The following is a 21,801-nucleotide window of genomic DNA, read 5'->3' on the forward strand; positions in this document are numbered from 1 at the left end:
GCGGGTAAGGCATTCTTTATGCAAAGCAAGAAGATAAAAGTAAATTATCTGTTACTTACCCGTATCCGGAGCTCTCTAGGAGCATTCGCCGATCTGCCTCATAGTGTGTCAGATGCTGCTGTGTTCTATCGAGACAAGGAGGGGAGCTCGACAGAAAAGGTGTTCTGGTCTCAGTATGCTGAGGCCGAACATCCAGTGTCCCTGAGCGACCAGCTAAAGCAGCTGGTCGAGCTCCACAAGGTGGCTGAACAGGCCATGAAGGGCCTCATAGTTCGGCTGTGGCCTGGAGAGGCCATGCCTGGGAGCTACTTCGGTCTGGTGCGGCGGCTGGTGGATGCGTGTCCGTGGATTGTAGTCATCAAGCGCTCCGTCTGTATTGAAGGTGCCCGTCGGGCCCTTGCCCGTGCTAAAGTGCACTGGGGCAAGCTGGACGCAGAGAAGCTTTTGACGGACGCGCTACCGCCGGGTAAGGAGTATCGCACGCCCGAGATGTATTATAACGGCGTCCTGAAGGGTGCCCGCGTTATAGCGGATGAGTGCTCCAAAGATGTAACTTTTGAGTAGACTCGCATTTGTTATCCTGTACCTGAAAACTTTGTTTATGTGCGTTAAGCAACGCTTGCTGATTTAAAATATTGCCTTCTGTGCGGCCGTTTATCAAATCTGAGAGATGCAAGTCATCGGCTTCTACCCCCATGCCACGAGTGCTGGGGTGTTCGGGATAAACCTGAGCGCTCTTGTTCCCATTCTTGGGTCCATCTAGGGAGGCGCTCAGCACAACAAACCAGGCCATCGAACTTATAATGCTTTATCACTCTCACTTAGCCATAGAATTCTATAATTTTAAATTTCGGCGAATCCCCTAGTATTTGGAAGACCGAGTTCGGGGCGCTATCCATGCCTTGGCCAGATAAATCCAGCTCCTCGCTCTAAGCGGCATAAGTCTTTGAGGACTCGAAAAACCCCGCGAACAGCAACCGGTCTCTCGCACTATCATGACGGTCAGTTTTAGCTTTCTCTACTGAGGTGTTAACCCAGCTCAACTGGGACACAATCGCAGTAGTTCTCCCAGCGCTACCTTAGCCCACAATGCGGAACGTAAGGTACCAAAACATGGGAGCCAGGCAAACCCAACTATTGACCCAAGACATGATTCGGAGCCGATGCATATAGTGCTATAAGTTCGGGGTGCCGCACTCATGAGAGTGTTCAATCTTCTCACACCATATTATGGGGTGCTTAAGCCCATGGTGTATTGGCCGTACGAAAGTGTACGGTTGCATAATGTCATGACTGAACATATTTGTATAAAAATAGATGAATACAATAATATATAAGAGCTATGTATTGTTTATTAAAAAGAGCTGCTATGAAAGCAGAACGATACAAATAGTGCGATAAGCAAGGGATGGGACTATTTGACATGTCCCCCTCCAGGGGCAAGCTGCGTGAATTTAAGTAAAACCGGTATTTAGCTCGTTATAGAGACCACCTGGACATTCGACGCGGCTTGTTCTCTCCCTGGCTATTGCATCGTGTGTTCGGCGAGTGTATTGTCGGACAGGCCTTCCGAATAGTTTGGTCCTGAAAGTATATAAAAATAAAAGGAAACGGCAGAGTAGGAAGCCCCTAAGTGCGGTTGAGCCGCATTCTGGGCATGCCGAAGTTGTGCCCCTCCCCTTATGCCCATGGTGTTTTCAAAGTGTAATTATGTACGCGTGGTACCGATATCACCATCTGGCGAGGGCTGGGGTTGGGGCCGCACTGCTATGCTTGCTCGGAGCATGCCAGCCGGCTTTGTTGGAGGTTGCTTCGGGCACGCTTGACGTTGTCCGGATGTTTAACACCCGGATTGGGGAGTTGCCTTGAGAGGCTGCTCTGTACTTCCGCCGCCAGGGCCGCCGTGTGCTCCTCCGTTCGGAGAGAGCGTTCGGTGTTTCCATTTACCGTAATGACTCCGCGAGGACCAGTCATCTTGAGCTTGAGATATGCATAGTGCGGCACCGCATTGAATTTTGCAAATGTGGTTTGTCCGAGCAGGGCGTGATAGCCACTGCGGAATGGGACTATGTCGAAGATTAACTCTTCGCTTCGGAAATTATCCGGGGATCCGAAGACCACTTCGAGTGTAACCGAGCTTGTACAGCTGGCGTCTACACCTGGTATGACGCCTTTAAAGGTTGTCTTTGTGGGTTTAATCCTTGACGGCTCTATACCCATTTTTCGCACTGTATCCTGATAAAGCTAGTTCAGGCTGCTGCCGCCGTCCATGAGGAATCTAGTGAGGTGAAATCCGTCAATGATTGGGTCTAGGACCAATCCGGCGAATCCGCCGTGATGGATGCTAGTGGGGTGGTCCCTTCGATCAAAAGTGATCGGGCAGGAGGACCATGGGTTGAACTTTGGGGCGACTGGCTCCAACGCATAGACGTCCTTGAGGGCACGCTTCCGCTCCCTTTTGGGGATGTGGGTTGCGTATATCATGTTCACCGTCTGCACTTGCGGGGGGAAGCCCTTCTATCCTTTGTTGTTCGGCGGCTGGGGCTCCTCCTTGTCATCGCTACGTAGCCCCTTGTCTCTAGTTTTGGCACTTAACTTGCCTGCCTGCTTGAACACCCAACAATCCCTGTTGGTGTGGTTGGCTGGTTGTTTGGGGGTGCCGTGTATCTGGCATGAGCGATCGAGTATCCGGTCTAAACTGGATGGGCCCAGAGGGTTTCTTTTGAATGGCTTCTTCCGCTGACCGGGTTTAGAGCCTCTGAATCCGGCATTGACTACCGTATCCTCGGTATTGTCGCCATTAATGCGGCGCTTGTGCTTGTTGCGATGTGACCTGCCATTGTTGTCCTTGGTATCCGAATTGCCAAGGCTCTTGGTTATGTTATTGCTACGAGCTAGCCAGCTGTCTTCACCCGCGCAAAAGCGGGTCATGAGTGTCGTGAGGGCTGCCATAGATTTCGGCTTTTCCTGTCCTAGGTGCCGGCAAGCCATTCATCTCGGATGTTGTGCCTGAAGGCTGCAAGGGCCTCGGCGTCCGGACAGTCGCCTATTTGATTTTTCTTGGTTAGGAACCGTGTCCAGAATTGTCTGGCCGATTCCTCTGGCTGCTGGATTATGTGGCTTAGGTCATCGGCGTCTGGTGGTCGCACATAAGTGCCATGGAAGTTATTGAGGAATGCAGATTCCAGGTCCTCCCAGCAACTAATTGACTCTGCTGGCAGGCTGTTAAGACAATGTCGAGCTGCTCCTTTAAGCTTAAGCGAGAGGTATTTGATGGCGTGTAGATCATCACCACGGGCCATGTGGATATGAAGGAGATAATCCTCAATCCATACCGCGGGATCAGTTGTGCCATCGTATGATTCGATGTTCACGGGTTTAAAACCCTCGGGGATTTGATGATCCATTACTTCGTCTATGAAGCATAGTGGGTGTGCGGCGCCCCTGTACTGGGCTATATCGCGACGTAGCTCGGATGAGATTTGTCTGTTGTATTCGGCCTGGCCGTATTTATCATATCCGACGTGACGGTTATCGTCCCGTGATGTGGGGCGCCCACGCGATCCATAGATCGATCTTGTTTGCCTTGCCTTATCCTCCAATATGTCTCGCAGGTCTGTTGCGTTTCCCCGTGCTCTGGTATTTTTAGAGCGGCACCGGGGTGCGGCTTGAATGTAGGGCCGAAAGGCCTCTCTGTCGCGGCCACAGGGTGACCGATCGGGCGCATCGTACGCTGGTGATGTAGGTTTAGTTGCTTCCTTCTCTAGTTGGGGTAGCAGCCTGCGCTTTGGGTAACTCTTGGAGGGGTGTTCGAGTTTATACTCTTCGGCCGCCAGGACTTTGGTCCATCTGTCGGCTAGCAGGTCTTGGTCAGCTCTAAGCTGCTGCTGTTTTTTCTTGAGGCTGCTTGCCGTGGCCATAAGCCTGTGTTTGAAATGCTCTTGTTCGACGGGATCCTCTGGCACGACGAATTCGTTGTTGTCGAGGCTTGCCTCGTCTTCGGAGGGAGGCATATAATTGTCGTCCTCGACCTCTTTGTCTGCCGCTCTCTCATGAGGGCTGGCTCCTTCGTCCTCCCGCGCTGAATCCTGCTGGTGGGGGTTGTCTTCGGCACTGTCCGGGGTGTTGACGTCTCCGGTGCCGGATTCGCCGTTCTTGCTTTGGCGGGATTTAGAGCGGCGCCGCTGACGTCGGCGCTTAGGTTGCTTCGTGGAGGGGTCATCCTCCGCTTTTTCATCGCCATCCCCTGCTTTGGGGGTGTCCACCATGTATATGTCATGTGACGAGGTGGCCTTCCAGTGCCCTACAGGTGCTAGTTCTTGGTCGTCTCCTTCATCGGCGTCCATACCGTCGATGTCTTCAGAGTCGAAGTCGAGCATGTCGGTTAGATCGTCGACAGTGGCTACAATGTGGGTGGTGGGTGGGTTTCGAATTTCCTCGTCGTCCGCATCCCAACCCTGCTGACCATAGTCCGGCCAGGGCTCTCCTGACAAAGAGAGAGACTTTAGTGAATCCAGGATATCGCCAAAGGGCGAGTGCTGAAAGATGTCCGCGGCAGTGAACTCCGTGATCGGAGCCCAATCGGGTTCGATCGGAAGGGGTGCGGAATATTCGGAGTCCGGAACGGAGTCCGGCACCTCGGAGTCACGGGCCTTGCAAAGGACTAGGCTGGTATTCGGCTCTATCGCCGTAGAGATTGCGGCTCCTGGGGCGGCGTCCAACCGTCCGTCCCTGACTAGCACAGTCGGCTCCGAGCTAATGGTCGGAGCGGACACCTGAGCGGCACTCTGGGCGCTGTCCGGCGGCAGAGCTAGATCATGCCCATTGAGACAGTGCGGCACGCTCGGCCATGGATTGAATCCATCGAAGATCAAGTCCCCGCGGATGTCGGCCGTGTAGTTTAAGCTTCCAAACCTGACCTGATGGCCAGGGGCGTAGCTTCCGATCTGCTCCAGATGGCCAAGCGAGTTGGCCCGCAGTGTGAAGCCGCTGAATACGAAGATCTGCCCGGGAGAAAAGTCTCACCCTAGACCGCGTCGTGGTTGATGATCGAAGAAGCCATCGGGCCTAAAGGTGAGTACACAGAGGAACTCTCAATGAAAGCGCCAATGTCGGTGTCAAAACTGGCGGATCTCGGGTAGGGGGTCCCGAAATGTGCGTCTAGGCGGATGGTAACAGGAGACAAGGGACACGATGTTTTTACCCAGGTTCGGGCCCTCTCGGTGGAGGTAAAACCCTACTCCTGCTTGATTAATATTGATGATATGGGTAGTACAAGAGTTGATCTACCACGAGATCAGAGAGGCTAAACCCTAGAAGCTAGCCTATGGTACGATTTTTGTTCGTCCTACGGACTAAAACTCTCTGGTTTATATAGACATCGGAGAGGGCTAGGGTTACACAGAGTCGGTTACAACGGGAGGAGATCTTCATATCGTATCGCCAAGCTTGCCTTCCACGCCAAGGAAAGTCCCTATCCGGACACGGGACGAAGTCTTCAATCTTGTATCTTCATAGTCCGGGAGTCCGGCCAAAGGTCATAGTCCGGCCATCCGGACACCCCCTAATCTAGGACTCCCTAAGCGGTGGCTTAATTTTGTAGAAATTGCTAGTCTCTCATGCTTCACTTATATTATTTTGAGAGTCTCTTAGAACAACATGGTATTTGCTATTGTTATAAAATTGGTCCTAGAATGGTAGGCATCCAAGTTGGGTATAATAAAAACTATCATAGAAAGTGAATTGGATGCCATGATCAATTTGTTACTTGATAATTGTTTTGAGATATTAGAGGTGGTAATATTAGAGTCATGCTAGTTGGGTGATTATGAATTTAAAGAATACTTGTGTTGAAGTTTGTGATTCCCGTAGAATGCACGTATGGTGAACCGCTTTGTGAGGAAGTTGGAGCACAATTTTATTTATTGATTGTCTTCCTTATGAGTGGCGGTCGGGGACGAGCGATGGTCTTTTCCTACCAATCTATCCCCCTAGGAGCATGCGCGTAATAGTTTGTTTTATATGAGTTCTTTGACTAATGTTGAGTCCATGGATTATACACACTCTCACCCTTCCACCATTGCTAGCCTCTCTTGTGCTGCGCAACTTTCGCTGGTACCATACACCCACCATATACCTTCCCCAAAATAGCCACCATACCTATCTATTATGGCATTTCCATAGCCATTCCAATATATATTGCCATGCAACTTTCCACCGTTCCGTTTATATGAAACGCATCATCATTGTCGTATCGCTCTTTGCATGATCATGTAGTTGACATCGTATTTGTGGCAAGGCCACCTTCATAATTTTCATACATGTCGCTCTTGATTCATTGCATATCCCGGTACACCACCGGAGGCATTCATATAGAGTCATATCTTGTTCTAAGTATTGAGTTGTAATTCTTGAGTTGTAAGTAAATAAAAGTGTGATGATCTTCATTATTAGAGCATTGTCCCAGTGAGGAAAGGATGATGGAGACTATGATTCCCCCACAAGTCGGGATGAGACTTCGGACTTTACAAAAGAAAAAAAGAGAAAGGCCAAAAATAAAAAAAAGGCCGAAAAAAGAGAAAAGAAAAAAAGAAAAGAAAAAAAAAATAAAAAATGAGAGAAAAAGAGAGAAGGGACAATGCTACTATCCTTTTTACCACACTTGTGCTTCAAAGTAGCACTATGATCTTCATGATAGAGAGTCTCCTATGTTGTCACTTTTCATATACTAGTGGGAATTTTTCATTATAGAACTTGGCTTGTATATTCCAATGATGGGCTTCCTCAAAATGCCCTAGGTTTCGTGAGCAAGCGAGTAGGATGCACACCCACTTAGTTTCTTTTGTTGAGCTTTCATAGATTTATAGCTCTAGTGCATCCGTTGCATGGCAATCCCTACTCACTCACATTGATATCTATGAATGGGCATCTCCATAGCCCGTTGATACGCCTAGTTGATGTGAGACTATCTTCTTCTTTTTTATCTTCTCCACAACCACCATTCTATTCCACATATAGTGTTATGTCCATGGCTCACGCTCATGTATTGTGTGAAAGTTGAAAAAAGTTTGAGATTGCTAAAGTATGAAACAATTGCTTGGCTTGTCATCGGCGTTGTGCATGATTAAATACTTTGTGTGATGAAGATAGAGCAACAGCCAGACTATATGATTTTGTAGGGATAACTTTCTTTAGCCATGTTATTTTGAGAAGACATGGTTGCTTTGATTAGTATGCTTGAAGTATTATTATTTCTTATGTCAATATGAACTTCTATTTTGAATCATTTGGATCTGAACATTCATGCCACAATAAAGAAAATTACATTGAGAATTATGCTAGGCAGCATTCCACATCAAAAATTCTGTTTTTATCATTTACCTACTCGAGGACGAGCAGGAATTAAGCTTGGGGATGCTTGATACGTCTCCAACGTACCTATAATTTTTGATTGTTCCATGCTATTATATTACCTTTTTTGGATGTTTATGGGCTTTATTTTACACATTTATATCATTTTTGGGACTAACTTACTAACCGGAGGCCTAGCCCGTATTGCTGTTTTTTTGCCTATTTCAGTATTTCGAAGAAAAGGAATATCAAATGGAGTCCAAATGCAATCAAACCTTTGGGAGCATGATTTTTGGAACGAACGTGACCCAGAGGACTTGGAGTGCAAGTCAAGAATCAGCCAAGGTGGCCACGAGGGTGGAGGGCGTGCCCACCCCTATAGGGTGCGCCCCCTATCTCCTGGGCCCCTCGGGCGGCCACCGACCTACTTCTTCCTCCTATATATACCCACGTACCACGAGAACATCAGAACAAGCCACGAAAACCTAATTCCACCACCGTAACCTTCTATATCCGCGAGATCTCATCTTGGAGCCTTCGCCGGCACTCTGCCAGAAGGGGAATCGGCCATGGAGGGCCTCTACATCAACATCCTTGCCCTTCCGATGAGTTGTGAGTAGTTTACCACAAACCTACGGGTCCATAGTTATTAGCTAGATGTCTTCTTCTCTCTTTTTCGATCTCAATACCATGTTCTCCTCGATATTCTTGGAGATCTATTCGATGTAACTCTTTTTGCGGTGTGTTTGTCGAGATCCGATGAATTGTGGGTTTATGATCAAGTTTGTCTATGAGAAATATTTGAATCTCCTCTGAATTCTTTTATGTATGATTGGGTTATCTTTGCAAGTCTCTTCGAATTCTCAGTTTGGTTTGGCCTACTAGATTGATCTTTCTTGCAATGGGAGAAGTGCTTAGCTTTGGGTTCAATCTTGCGGTGTCCTTTCCCAGTGACAGCAGGGGCAGCAAGGCACATGCTGTATTGTTTCCATCGAGGATAAAAAGATGGGGTTTATCTCATATTGCATGAGTTTATCCCTCTACATAATGTCATCTTTCTTAATGCGTTACTCTGTTCTTCATGAACTTAATACTCTAGATGCAGGAAGGAGTCGGTCAATGTGTGGAGTAATAGTAGTAGATGCAGGCAGGAGTCGGTCTACTTGTCGCAGACGTGATGCCTATATACATGATCATGCCTAGATAATCTCATAATTATTCGCTTTTCTATCAATTGCTTTGTCGGTCTTCTGGGAACGGGGGTACCCAGACTTGCCTGCCTGCGGCCTGCGGCGTGGCACAAGGAGTGGCCCAGTACGGCCCATCTTCATCAACACATGCTCAAGACCCTCGCGAGGGGCCAAGCCTCGCAGGGCGGACGACAGGAGGCTTCCTCAGGCACGGTCTCGTCAGGCTGGCTCGTGAGGAGGCGGAGAGATCAAGGCAGGGTACCTCATGAGGTGCCCGTGATGCAAGCCATGACGACCAAGGCCAGGCGGGCGCCGGCCTGCGCAGAGTCCTTGTTTCCTCTTTGGTGCAAAGGGGGCAAGCGCAGGCGAGGGTACGAAGCAAAGGCAACCATTTCGGTGCAACAAGACCAAGACCAGCAAGACGGCAGGACGAAGGTCATCGTGGAGCCCAAGCCGGCGTCATCGTCAGGGTCTTTGGCAAGCGAGGACCAACTTTAGTCAGGATAAGTGTACTAGATGTTCCCCTTCAAAATGGCCAATTGTTGGCGCCCTTCCCGCTCAATATTTGAGAAGAGGCCTGGGGCCTTCGCCTATAAATAGGAATAGCCACCCAAAGGGTATGGGGGGATCGGATCCACATCTGAGACATAGAGAGAGAGAGAAAGAGAGGCGACTGAACTCCCCTAGCAGTTCATCGCCCCAGCCAAGAATAGACCCTCGCGAGGCTGTTCTTCGCTTGTACTATTCTTCGTCAGCCCCAGAGGCAATCCACCACACCACAAACTGGAGTAGGGTATTACACCACAATGGTGGTCTGAACCAGTATAAACCTCGTGTCCCTTGTGTTGTTCTTCGTGTAGTTTTAGATCCTGGCGAGGCGTGAGACATGGGTAGGCTGGAGGTGTGATCTCCGCGCGCACCCTAGTGTTTGAACCTTGAGGGTCTGCTGGAACCCGAAATCCGACATTTGGCACGCCAGGTAGGGGTGTGCCGGAGCTTTCCCTTCCACCAACCCGCTCTTTGTCAACACCGCGGTTCGCCCTCATGATGGGCCACGCGCTGCCTGCCCCGGCCATCAGCGCCAGCATGGGGGCTGGGGGGATCCGAGCCTTGGCCCCCGCCTTGCGGTAGGTGCAATGGCCGAACAAGTTCAAGCCGAAGATGCCACCGCGCTACAACGGCGCGACCGATCCGTTGGCTTTCCTGCTGGCATACGAGGAGGTCGTCCTCGAGGCCGGGGGCGATGACAGGGTCATGGCCAACTAGTTTCCCATGGCCCTCACTGATGTCCTGCGCGTGTGGCTGCTCCACCTGCCGGCGGCTTCCGTGGCCTCCTGGGGGGAGCTGCGCGGCCTTTTCCTCGCCCAGTATGCTGCACCAGTGCACCCAGTCGTCACAGCTCTCCTAGGTGGCTCGCAGGCACCACCTTCAGGCCACCACATCAAGTCATTCGTCCACCAGATCGGCGCCGCTTCCGTGCCGCGCGGGGCGCCTCCGGGTTGGGCGGCACCTAAAGCCGATCTGGCCTTCAGCTCGGATGATCACCCCTCCAACTCGGCCTGCTTGGGCGCGCTCCCAATGCTATGCACCCCCACCATCTGCAATGTGGCAGTCACCAAGACCCTCATCGATGGCGGTGCTGGCCTCAGTGTGCTCTCAGTGGAGGCCTTCGGCCTTCTCCACGTACCGCCGGAGCGGCTCCAGCCTAGCAGGCCCTTCTCGGGCGTCGGAGGCGGCTCCACCGACTCCCTGGGGCAGATCTGCCTTCCGGTAACCTTCGGCACGTACAACAACTTCCGCACGGAGCTAATCGACTTCAACATCACCCCCATCGGCCTCCCATACAATGCCATCCTTGGCTACCCGGCACTAGCTTGGTACATGGCCGCAACACACCCAGCATACAACCTCATGAAGATGCCCGGGAGTAGCGGCATCCTCACCGTGTCTGGAGACACCGGGGATGCGTTGCAAGCGCTCAAGCTCGCTTTCAAGGCCGCGGCGGTGGCGCAGCCCGCCGACTCAGACGCCCCTGAACCCAAGGGGGCTGCACCGGCCAAGAAGAAGCAACTATTCACTCAGGACAAGGCGGAAACCAAGCATATACTGGTCGACGAGGACGGATCTACTAGTGCCACCTTCACCATAGGCGCCAACCTCGAGCCCGAACAGGAGGAAGCCTTGGTAAAATTCCTGCGCGCAAACAAGAAGGTATTCGCGTGGGAACCTGATCAGCTAGCAGGGGTCCCGAGGGGCGTAATCGAGCATCACCTCAATGTGTGCCCCAACGTGTGCCCAGTGAAGCAGAAGGCGAGGCGGCAGTCCACTGAGAAGCAGGCTTCAATCGTCCAAGAGACCCGCAAGTTGGAGGCGGCGGGGGTCATTCCGAGGTCCGCTACCCAGATTGGCTGGCTAACCCTGTTGTCATGCCGAAGAAGGGGGGAAAGGAACGCATGTATGTCGACATCACCAACCTCAACAAGGCCTGCCCGCAGGATCCATTCCCGCTCCCTCGCATCGACTAGATTGTCGACTCCACCGCTGAGTGCAATTTGTTGTGTTTCCTGGATGCCTTCTCCGTCTACCACCAGATCAAGATGCCAGTAGAAGATGTGGAAAAGACGGCCTTCTTGACCCCGTGCAGAGTGTACTGCTATACGTTCATGCTGTTCGGGTTGCTCAATGCCTGTGCGACCTTTCAGCGGCTGATGCACATCGCCTTGGGTCGACAGCTCGGGAGGAATGTTGAGGCTTATGTTGATGACATTGTGGTGAAGTCTCGGGAGGCAAAAACCCTGATACAGGACTTAGAGGAAACCTTCGCGAGCCTTAACGAAGTGGACCTGCGGCTCAACCCGGAGAAGTGTGTGTTTGGAATCCCCTCGGGCAAGCTCCTGGGTTTCCTAGTATCCCACCGGGGCATCGAGGCCAACCCAGAAAACGTAAAAGCAGTCGAGGACATGAGCCCATCGAAGACCCTCAGGGAGATGCAGAAGCTCACCGGGCGCGTGACCACACTAGGGCGTTTCATTTCCAAGCTGGGGGAACGAGCGCTACCCTTCTTCAAGATGATGAAGAAGAAGGGCCCCTTTGAATGGACTGAAGAGGCCGACAAGGCGTTCCAGGATCTCAAGAGGTACTTGACCAGCCCCCCGGTGATGGTGGCTCCGCGCCCTCAGGAGCCCCTGGTGCTCTACCTTGCGGCCACCCCCTACTCTGCCAGCGCAGCCCTGGTGGCTATTAGGGAGGAGCGTAGGACCAAGGCCGTAGCAACCGTCTGGGTTAAAGCAAAGCAGGGCCAAGAGGGCCTCACAGAGACCGCGGCTGCAGCCGAGAAGGACCAGCCACAGAAGGGAAGCACACCCGGAACAGAGGAGGCCCCTCCTCCAGGCGACTAGTCGCTGGGGGCTCCGTTGTCTCAGGAGGCACTCCGGCCTCCAGAGGACACTGCCGGCACCAGCACTCCCAACCTAGTCGAGCACCCTATGTACTTCGTCAGCACAGTGTTACGAGACGCAAGGGCACGGTACCCCATGCCTCAAAAACTCCTCCTCACGCTATTGGTGGCCTCGCGCAAGCTACGACACTATTTCCGAGGCCATCCCATCAAGGTTGTCTCAACATACCCCATGGAAAGGGTGCTCAGGAGCCCCAACTCAGCTTGAAGAGTTGCTGAGTGGAACATCGAGTTGCAAGAGTTTCAGATAGAATTCAGCACAACCAGAGTCATCAAGGGGGCCGTGCTTGCGGACTTCGTGGCGGAATGGGCAGAGGCGCCAGGCCTCGAGGCCGGCGAGGATCGAACGCTCTCCCCAGGGAGCAAGGCACCAGACGGATGGGTCATGTACTTCGACGGGGCGTTCTCCCGGCACGGCGCGGGGGCTGGTGCGGTACTTGTATCCCCCACTCAAGACAAGCTTTACTACGCCGTGCAACTCTGTTTTCAGCATGGGGAAAAGGTCTCCAACAACATAGCAGAACACGAAGGCCTGATAGCAGGCCTGAAGGCTGCAGTCTCCCTGGGGGTGAAGCGCCTCACCATCAAGGGTGATTCGCAGCTCCTCGTCAACTTCTCTAACAAAGTATACGAACCAAAGGACGAGCAGATGGAAGCCTACCTCGCGGAGGTCCGGAGGATGGAGAAGCAGTTTTGGGGCCTGGAGTTGCAGCATGTGCCTCACGGCACCAATCAAGAGGCTGATGACATCGCAAAAAGGGCATCCAGGCAGCTACCTTAGGAGCTTGGCGTCTTCGAGGAGCTGCTCTTCAAGCCCTCGGTGACGCCATCACTGTCAAGCATGGCGCAACCTCGGGGGGAGCTCCCCCAGCCGCCTGCCTCGGGAGCCCCGGTCTGCGGCCCGACATCAGGAGCGCGCCTGCTCCTGGCGCTGGAACCTCAGGAGGGGTGCTGGACCACGGTGCTCAGTAGTTACCTTACGCGAGGCACGTTGCCGGAAAAGGAGGAGGAAGCGGAGCGTGTGGCACGGCAGGCCACAACATACTGCCTTAAGGATGGGGAGCTCTACCGAAGATGACCGAATGATGTGTCCCTACATTGCATTTCCAGGGAGCAAGGGAAGGAGCTACTGGCAGACATACATGGTGGTGACTATGGGCATCACTCGTCGTCACGAACTCTCGTTGGCAAGGTGTTCCGCAGCGGGTTCTATTGGCCCACGACACTCAATGACGCTGTGGAACTGGTGCAAGTTTGCGAGGCCTGCCAGTTCCATGCAAAGCAGATCCATCAACCGGCGGGAGGTCTGCAGACTATACCCCTCTCATGGCCCTTCGTAGTTTGGGGACTGGATATCCTAGGCCCGTTCCCTCGGGTGCCAGGGGGCTACCGCTATCTCTACGTAGCCGTGGACAAATTCACCAAGTGGCTTGAGGTGGAAGCTGTCCACACCATCCCCGCAGGCTCCGCGACCAAGTTCATCAAGGGCCTCGTGAGCCGATTCGGGGTGCCGAACCGCATCATCACCGACAACGGTTCGCAGTTCACCAGTAACCTCTTCAAAACATACTGTGCTAACCTTGGAACGCAGATATGCTACACTTCGGTGGTGCACCCGCGAAGCAACGGTCAGGCCGAGCGAGCCAATGCAGAGGTCCTGACGGGCCTCAAGACCAGGACCTTCAAGAAGAAGCTGGAGGCCTGCAGTAGGGGCTGGTACGACGAGATCTAGTCTGTGCTGTGGTCAATCCGCACGACCGCAACCAAGCCGACTGGCGAGACCCCGTTCTTTCTGGTTTATGGAGCTGAAGCCGTTCTCCCTCACGAGGTCAGACGTCATTCCGCGCGTGTCCTGGCGTTCGACGAAGCGCAGCAGGACGCCATGCGGGGGACCAATCTCTTGCTGGGGGAGGAGCATCACCGAGAAGCCGTGCTGCAGGCAGCAAGGTACCAACAAGCACTGCAGCGATACCACTGCCGCAACATCCGCCCCAAGACTCTCGAGGTAGGAGACCTCGTGCTCAGACGGGTTCTCTCTAGGGAGGGGCTGCATAAGCTCTCTCCCATGTGGGAGGGCCCGTTTAAGGTTGTTCATGTTTCCAGGCCCGGCTCCGCACGCTTGGAGACCCAGGAGGGGGGTGCCCGCCCAGAACGCGTGGAACATCCAACATCTCCGAAGGTTTTACCCATGAAAAAGGCCCGGTGCCTGTGAAGAAGGTGAATGCCTATGAAGTTGCAGTGTTTTGGGAAAAGGCCCGGTGCCTGTGAAGAAGGCGAATGCCTGTGAAGTTACAGTGTTTTGGGAAAAGGCCCGGTGCCTGTGAAGAAGGCCAATGCCTGTGAAGTAGCTGTGTTTTGGAAAAGGCCCGGTGCCTGTGAAGAAGGCAAATGCCTGTGAAGCTTGCCGCCCGTGACACTCTCACGTAATAATGAGTGGGGCTGTACACGCCCGGGAGTCTCTGGAGTGCCGCCCTCGGGCCTCGGCGGCTCCCGCCCACGCCTAGTGGCAGCACTTAGCTCCACACTGGTGAGAAGACATCAAAGACTAGACTAGGTGCCGGACGCGGCTTCTTTCATTTGCTTTCGGTAGTTGGCTTGTTAGTTCCTATTTGAAGTTTTTCTGAAGCTGTTGCCATTTCGAGCTTGCGACCCTTCGTCCATTTCACTTGTTTGTTTCGTTTTCTCCCGCGCAAAGTCTCGCGAGGGGGGAGCATGGGCACCCTCGTGAGTGTTTTTTTGCCCAGTGATTTGGAACTTCCCTGTTCGAGTCCGCTGCGGGAGCACCCCTCCTAGTCCGTGCCCCACGGGCATCGCAACACGATCACGGGGCTTGGGTTGGTTCCTCTCACTACCAAGGCTGGAGACTACCCCTGCTGACTAAACTCTGCAGGATACAAGGCGCAGGATGAGGCAGTAGCCTCGGGAGGCGAGGACCGCGACGAGCCCACCCCCCCCCCCCAAGATAAGTGATTTCCACGCATAGGCACATAGAATGAAAACATAGCGCATAAACAGTACAAACAACGCACCAATTAAAACAGCAATAGTTCAGCACGCCCCGTGGGGCAACGGATTACATTATTTTCACGCAGGAGAGAAAGGAAAGCAAAAGGGGGGATGACTTGCTCGGCACCAACTCTCAGCGAAGGCTCGTACTGCCTCTGGAGCTCAGCTGGATTCCGCCTCCCGCTTCACCGGAGCGCGGCAGCGGGCCGACCCACTGCCCTCTCCCAGGCAAGTGCAATGACGAGGGGGCTGGTCACAACCACCATTGGAGGAGCTGCCATCCGAAGGGGAGTCGCTAGAGCTTGGCGGATCTCGGGCCCCGCTGCCCGCGCGCCCTTCGCCACCTTCACCCTGACCAATGCCGGGGCTGGGCGCGCAGCCGCGGTGATCGTCTTCGGGGCAGCATCCGGCACGGCGACCGTCTTCCCTGAACACCCTCACGTAGAGGTTGGCATCGCCGTCGAACTTGAAGTGCAGAGTGCATCGTCAGCATAGGCCGCGCGCGCGGGCAAATGTTTGCCAGCCGCGGGTCAAGGCCGCCTCCCCGGCGGTGGAGACCTCCAGGGTAGCCCAAGAGGCCCTGCTGCAGCAACCATCTGCCTGAAGCCAAAGGCCGCCCGGGGCACCAACCGGAAGCTCACCTATGAAGAAGCAGGGAAGCTGGAGCCAGGTGCCGGTCTGGTCCGCCGACCACACGACAAACTCTGGCAGCACCTCCGCCGAGCGGAAGCACGGCCTTTGGGGTCGTGCAGCCCTAGCGTACCTCTCGATGGCAGCCAGACGCCCACCGCTGCGCAGAGGGCTGCTTCCACAGCCACGGGAGGCCGCAGCAGGGGCCGTGGGGTGCTTACGAGGACGGGCCCGGCCACGCTTGGTCGGAGGGGAGCCGGGCCCTTCCTGGCGAGACTTCCCTTTCTCCGCGGTCGAGAACCTCTTCGGCGGGGCCATGGGGATGGCGTGCGGCCGAGAAGAAGACGGAGAGTAGCAAGGAGGGATGAACCGGACGGGCTCGCGCCGTTCCGTACATATAGCTGAGGGAGGCCAACCGACGGCCTCCATGATCACAGGTAATCATGACCCGTTTTGCATGCAAGGACTTGTCAAATCGTGCAGTTACCGAGGCGTCGTGGGGGAGCCAGGACGCCCACGTCGAATCAACCGCCACGCGGCACCCAAGGCCACAGGCTATTGGGGCCCGTGGTGCTTCGCACTTGCCTCTTCGCTTCTCTGCTATGCCAAGTCCAAGCGCGCCTTGGGCCCGGGGGCTACTGTCGGTGTTCTGGTAACGGGGGTACCCAGACTTGCCTACCTGCGGCCTGCGGCGTGGCACAAGGAGTAGCCCAGTACGACCCATCTTCATCAACACATGCTCGCGAGGGGCCAAGCCTCGGGGGGCAGACGACAGGAGGCTTCCTCAGGCACGGCCTCGTCAGGCTGGCTCGTGAGGAGGCAGAGAGATCAAGGCGGGGTACCTCATGAGGTGCCCGTGACGCAAGCCATGACGACCAAGGCCAGGCGGGCGCCAGCCTGCGCAGAGTCCTTGTTTCCTCTTTGGTGCAAAGGGGGCAAGCGCAGGCAAGGGGATCAAGCAAAGGAAACCATTTCGGTGCAACAAGACCAAGACCAGCAGGATGGTAGGACGAAGGTCATCATGGAGCCCAAGCCGGCGTCATAGTCAGGTTCTTTGGCAGGCGAGGACCAACTTTAGTCAGGATAAGTGTACTAGATGTTCCCCTTCAAAATGGCCAATTGTTGGCGCCCTTCCCGCTCAATATTTGGGAAGAGGCCCGGGGCCTTCGCCTATAAATAGGAATAGCCACCCACAGGGTATGGGGGGATCGGATCCACATCTGAGACATAGAGAGAGAGAAAGAGAGGCGACTAAACTCCCCTAGCAGTTCATCGCCCCAGCCAAGAACAGACCCTCGCGAGGCTGTTCTTCCCTTGTACTGTTCTTCGTCAGCCCCAGAGGCAATCCACCACACCACAAACTGGAGTAGGGTATTACACCACAATGGTGGCCTGAACCAGTATAAACCTCGTGTCCCTTGTGTTGTTCTTCATGTAGTTTTAGATCCTGGCGAGGCGGTGAGACATGGGTAGGCTGGAGGTGTGATCTCCGTGCGCACCCCAGTGTTCGAACCTTGAGGGTCTGCCGGAACCCGAAATCCGACATGCTCGACAGTAATTTGTTCACCCAGCGTAATACTTATGCTATCTTGAGAGAAGCCACTAGTGAAACCTATGGCCCTTGGGTACATCTTTTATCATATAAGCTTTCAATGTACTTTTATTTGCATCTTTACTTTTCCATTCTATATCATAAAATAGCAAAAATATATTTATCTTATCATAGTATCGCTATCAGATCTAACTTTCGCAAGTGGCTGTGAAGGGATTGACAACCCCTTTATTGCGTTGGTTGCGTGTTCTTTGTTTGTTTGTGTAGTTTGCGTGGGACTTTTGAGGAGCCTCCTACTGGATTGATACCTTGGTTCTCAAAAATTAAGGGAAATACTTACGCTACTATTGCTGCATCACCCTTTCCTCTTCAAGGAAAACCAACGCCGCACACCCCCTATGCTTCACTGATGATGAAATGGAGCATGAATTTCCAGAAGTGTTTAAACCCGTGAACATTGAATCATACGATGGTATTACAGACCCTGCAGTATGGATACAAGATTTCTTCCTCCATATTCACATGGCCCACGGACATGATCTACACGCTATCAAGTACCTCCCACTAAAACTCAAGTGACCGGCTCGGCATTGGGTAAATAGCTTGCCGACAAACTCCATCGGGAGTTGGGAGAACCTGGCAGACGCATTCCTTGACAACTTCCAGTGCACTTATGTGCGACCACCAGATGCTAATGACCTAAGACACATAACCCAACAGCCCGGAGAGTCAGCCAGGAAATTTTGGACCCGGTTCCTAACTAAAAAGAACCAAATTGTCGCCTGTCCGGATGCCGAAGCCCTAGCAGCCTTTAAGCATAGCATCCGTGATGAGTGGCTTGCCCGACATCTCGGCCAAGAAAAGCCAAAGTCCATGGCAGCCCTCACTGACAGGCGAGGATAGCTGGTTGGCTCGTAGCAACAACACAGCAAGCAATCCTGGCACATCAAAAACCAGGGATGGCAATGACAAACCACGGTGCAACAAACACAAGCGTCACAAAAACGGTGATAGTGCCGAAGACACGACAGTCAATGCTGGATTCAGTGGCTCCAAGTCCGGTCAGTGGAAAAGGCCATTCAACCAAAATAATTCAGGCCCGTCCAGTTTGGACCGCATACTCAACTGTCCATGCCAAATTCATGGCACCCCAGGAACACCAACCAATCATACCAACAGAGAATGCTGGGTCTTCAGACAAGCCGGCAGGTTAGGTGCCAAAAACAAGGGAAGGGGTTTCAAAGCTAAGATGACGACGAGGATCCCCGATCACCGAACATAGGAGGACAGAAAAAATTCCCTCCCCGGGTGAAAACGGTGAATATGATATACGCAACCCATATTCCCAAGCGGAAGTTTGAACTAAGTGACGTCTATGCAATAGAGCCAGTCGCCCGAAAGTTCAACCCATGGTCCTTTTGCCCGATCACTTTCAATCGCAGGGACCATCCTACCAGTATCCATCATGGTGGTTTGGCCGCATTGGTCCTCGACCCCATCATTGACGGATTCCATCTCACATGAGTTCTTATGGACGGTGGCAATAGCCTGAACCTGCTCTATCAGGATACAGTGCGCAAAATGGACATCGACCCCTCAAGGATAAAGCCCACAAAAACCACCTTCAAATGTGTCATACCAGATGTAGAGGCCTCTTGCACTGGCTCAATCACACTGACAGTGGTGTTCGGATCTCTGGACAGTTACCATACCGAAGAGTTAGTCTTCGACATCGTCCCCTTTTGCAATGACTATCAGGCATTGCTCGGACGAACCGCGTTCGCTCAGTTCAACAAGGTGCCACATTATGCCTACCGTAAACTCAAGATGCCCGGTCCGTGCGGCGTCATCATGGTTAATGGCAAGGCCGAACTCCCCCTCACTGCTGAAGAGTCCACCGCCGCTTTAACAGCAAGAGCAATGGATGACACCTTTCAATCGAACCTCGAGTGGACGGCCAACCTCCCGGACTCCGCCAAAGGAATCCAAACTACTGCGCAACAGGATAGCCCGGCCCGTTCGGAGCTTAATTAAAAACACTCCGGCAAAACTTAAGCCAGGCCACATACTGCGGCTCAACCGCTCTGTAGCAAAAAACCATTTCTCATTTTCTTTGTAGGTTCACCTTTGCGTAGGCCAGGACGGATGGCGTGGAAACAGTTCGAGCGTGTAAGGGAATCTCTAGATATTCCCCTCTATGATCATCCGGCCACACTCTGGATTCGCATACACCTTCCTCCCGCCTGGTGTCAACAGGTTCCGCAGTCATATTCCTTTTTATCACATTACCTGTACTCATACGCATTGACGTATTATTCAAATACAACATGTGGGTTTATATGATGCTCGTCTGCTGCTATTTCTTATTAAAACTCTTTTGTTAAAAGGCAACCGCATATCGCGATATGCCTTAATATGCCAGGGGCTTCATTATACCCATACTACGGCAAAAAAGTCCGAACACCTTCACGGCAGTTCGGCACCCCGAACTTATAGCATTATATGCATCAGCTCCGAATCATGTCTTGGGTCAACAGTTGGGTTTTCCCGGCTCCTATGTTTTGGTACCTTACGTTCCGCCATATCGGCTAAGGTAGCACAGGGAGAACTACTGCGATTGTGTCCTGGTTCTTCCGGACGAGCACCTTAGTAGAGAAAGCCAAAATTTGACTGTCATGATGCAGCGAGAGCTGGTCAGCTGTTCGAGAGGTTGTAAAATCTTTAAGGATTTCTTCCACATAATGCCATAACCAATGCAGCGTGCGAAGGATCGGCTTTTCTTCCAATCAGGCGCTTATAGAGCCCCTCATGCAGTCTTCCGAACACCAGGGGCTGCGCCTACATTCCTTTTAAAACTCCTATGGCTAAGTGAGAGTGATAAAGACCTATAGTCTGATTGCCTGGTTCGCCGTGCTGAACACCTCCTTCAAGGACCCAAAACTGGGATAAAGAGTGCTCAGGTTTATCCCGAACACCCCCGTACTTACTACGTGGGGGCAGAAGCCGACGACTGGCCAACTCTCAGGATTAGTATATAAAACGGCCGCAGAGGAGGAAAACCTTTCAAACGACAAGCAATAAATAATAGAAATGACCTTGTTCAAACATTACAAAGGAAAAATATAACCGTATTCATGGAAATATAATGTCCTTGGTGCATTGCTCCGCCGCAAGGCGGGCTCCTTTCAAGACACCTTCATAATACAGCTCGGGCTTGCGGTGCTCCTTTCCCTTCGGCGGTCCCTCGGTCATTAGCTTTTCCGCATCCATCTTCCCCCAATGCCCCTTTGCGCGGGCGAAGGCCATTCGCGCACCTTCTATGCAGACTGACCGCTTGATGACTTCGAGTCGAGGGCAGGCACTTACAAGCCGCTTCACGAGCCCGAAGTAATTGCTCGGAATTGGCTCGGCGGGCCACAGCCGGATAATTAAATCCTTCATGGCTAGCTCGGCCGCCTTATGCAGTTCGACCAACTGCTTTAGTTAACCGGAGAAAGGCACCAGATAATTTGGTGCCAGATACTGCATCCAGAAGAGCTTATCTGCAGTATTCCTCTCTTCGGCTCGGTAGAATTGGGAGGCATAAGATATGCTGCGCAGCAGCTCCGCAAATACCCCTGGAGAAATCAGAATTTAAACTCTCAACTTGATTTTCTCCTTTCAAATACCTGCTTTGTATAGAAAAAGCCTTACCAGCCGCAATCTTCCTCGCCTCCTGGATTTCCTTCGGGGAACCTTGGCCTTCCCCACGGGCATCACTTGTGGCTTGGCGAGCCTGGGAGAGTTTGGATTCTTTCCCTGATAAACTCTGCTCCAAGGTCTCACATTTCTTCACGGCCTCTTGAAGCTCTCGCTCAGCCTCAATAACTCTAGCCTCGTGCTTCTCACGGAGAGCCTGCTATGCAGCGGCCTTCTTCTCGGCTTCGGCCACAGCCTTTTTAAGAGCCTCAATTTCGGCGGTCGCCCCTAGAGCACATCATAAAAATATTTTCATCATGCACACTTTTTCATTTGTGCTAAAGAAACAAGGTTTCTGCATACCTTAGTTATCCTCCAGCTGTTTCTGCACTCGGTCAAGTTCTCCTTCGGCCCACTCCAGACTATGCCTCAGTCCGGATACTTCCACAACATGAGAGGCGGCAAACGCTACAGACGCCTGCTTATTAAAAAGAGATAGATGTCATCAAGTAAGTCTCCTGCGAACATAAATTTGATCCTCTGTCCGGTTCTTTCTTTCATCGAACAGTGTATCAGGGATGCTATCTATACCATGACACCCTTCCAAATCTCATAAAACATACCTCAAAGCCTCTCATGAGGCTGATACAGGATTCATTCAGTCCTTTCTTAGCAGACTGAATCTTTTCAATCACCGCGCCCATAAGGGCACGGTGTTCATCAACGATGGAGGCGCTCTTCAGTGCCGCTAATAAAGCATCTGGTACCTCTGGTTGGACAGAGGTTGCCGGTGGAACAGACACACCCCTTCAGCCGACGAAGGCGCCTGTCTGATTCTAGGGCCTTATTGGTCTCCAGTATCGTGTCCAGCTGGGGGCCGGATTCAAGATGACCCCCGCCATCGACATCCATGGGAGCCTTCTCTCCCGTGTGTCCAG

This window comes from Triticum aestivum, chromosome 6B (genome assembly GCF_018294505.1).
Source record: "Triticum aestivum cultivar Chinese Spring chromosome 6B, IWGSC CS RefSeq v2.1, whole genome shotgun sequence".
Classification (NCBI taxonomy): Eukaryota; Viridiplantae; Streptophyta; class Magnoliopsida; order Poales; family Poaceae; genus Triticum; species Triticum aestivum.